Source organism: Penaeus monodon, chromosome 20 (assembly GCF_015228065.2).
Source record: "Penaeus monodon isolate SGIC_2016 chromosome 20, NSTDA_Pmon_1, whole genome shotgun sequence".
In the NCBI taxonomy this organism is placed as follows: Eukaryota; Metazoa; Arthropoda; class Malacostraca; order Decapoda; family Penaeidae; genus Penaeus; species Penaeus monodon.
Window position 1 is genome coordinate 40,926,586 of NC_051405.1, and position 707 is coordinate 40,927,292.

Below are 707 nucleotides of genomic sequence, written 5' to 3' on the forward strand. Positions count from 1 at the left end.
CACTGTCCTGTGCTACTGCATTTAGTGCTTAATACGGATGTACTTCAATAAAAATACATTCAAAGTTTTTCTAATTTGCTTCCTTATAAGATATGCCTGTTATGTAATATTTTTTGTTCCTAAGTTTATAGCTCTATGGGTCCGTGAACACCTTCAGTATACACACGTTCATTATGCTTAGATTGCAGTTTAATGGTAAGTCTTGAAATTTACATTGATATACTATACTGATTAACCAGGAAAAAAACAGGGAAAATATATGTAGAAAACTGTTTCTATTTATTCACCTTGTATGATATAAACTTGTATTCAATGGACTCCATGTTGGTAAATTTCCCGGGAAAGTAATATATAAATATATATGTTGATTATCCGTTAACAATGAATGATTTATTGTTTTAAGGTATCGGTCTGAAAATTTACCACATTTTCGGTATTAATGAAACACACATGGTTGATGTTAATGACCTTTATTGTGAATAACATGAAATACATTTGTATAATCCTTTTGGGGACATTGGTAAAAAAAACGGTGCAAAATAACTGGACGATGCAAGAGGGTCAGATTTCCCTTCACTTGCATGGTCTTTACTGCACTGCGGGACTTACTTTGTTTAATTATTGTTAAAGTACAAGTTTCGAGGTCGTTGGAACCAATATTTCCTTTAATGGGCGATGGGGAGTAGTGGAGATCTGTGCTGATAGTT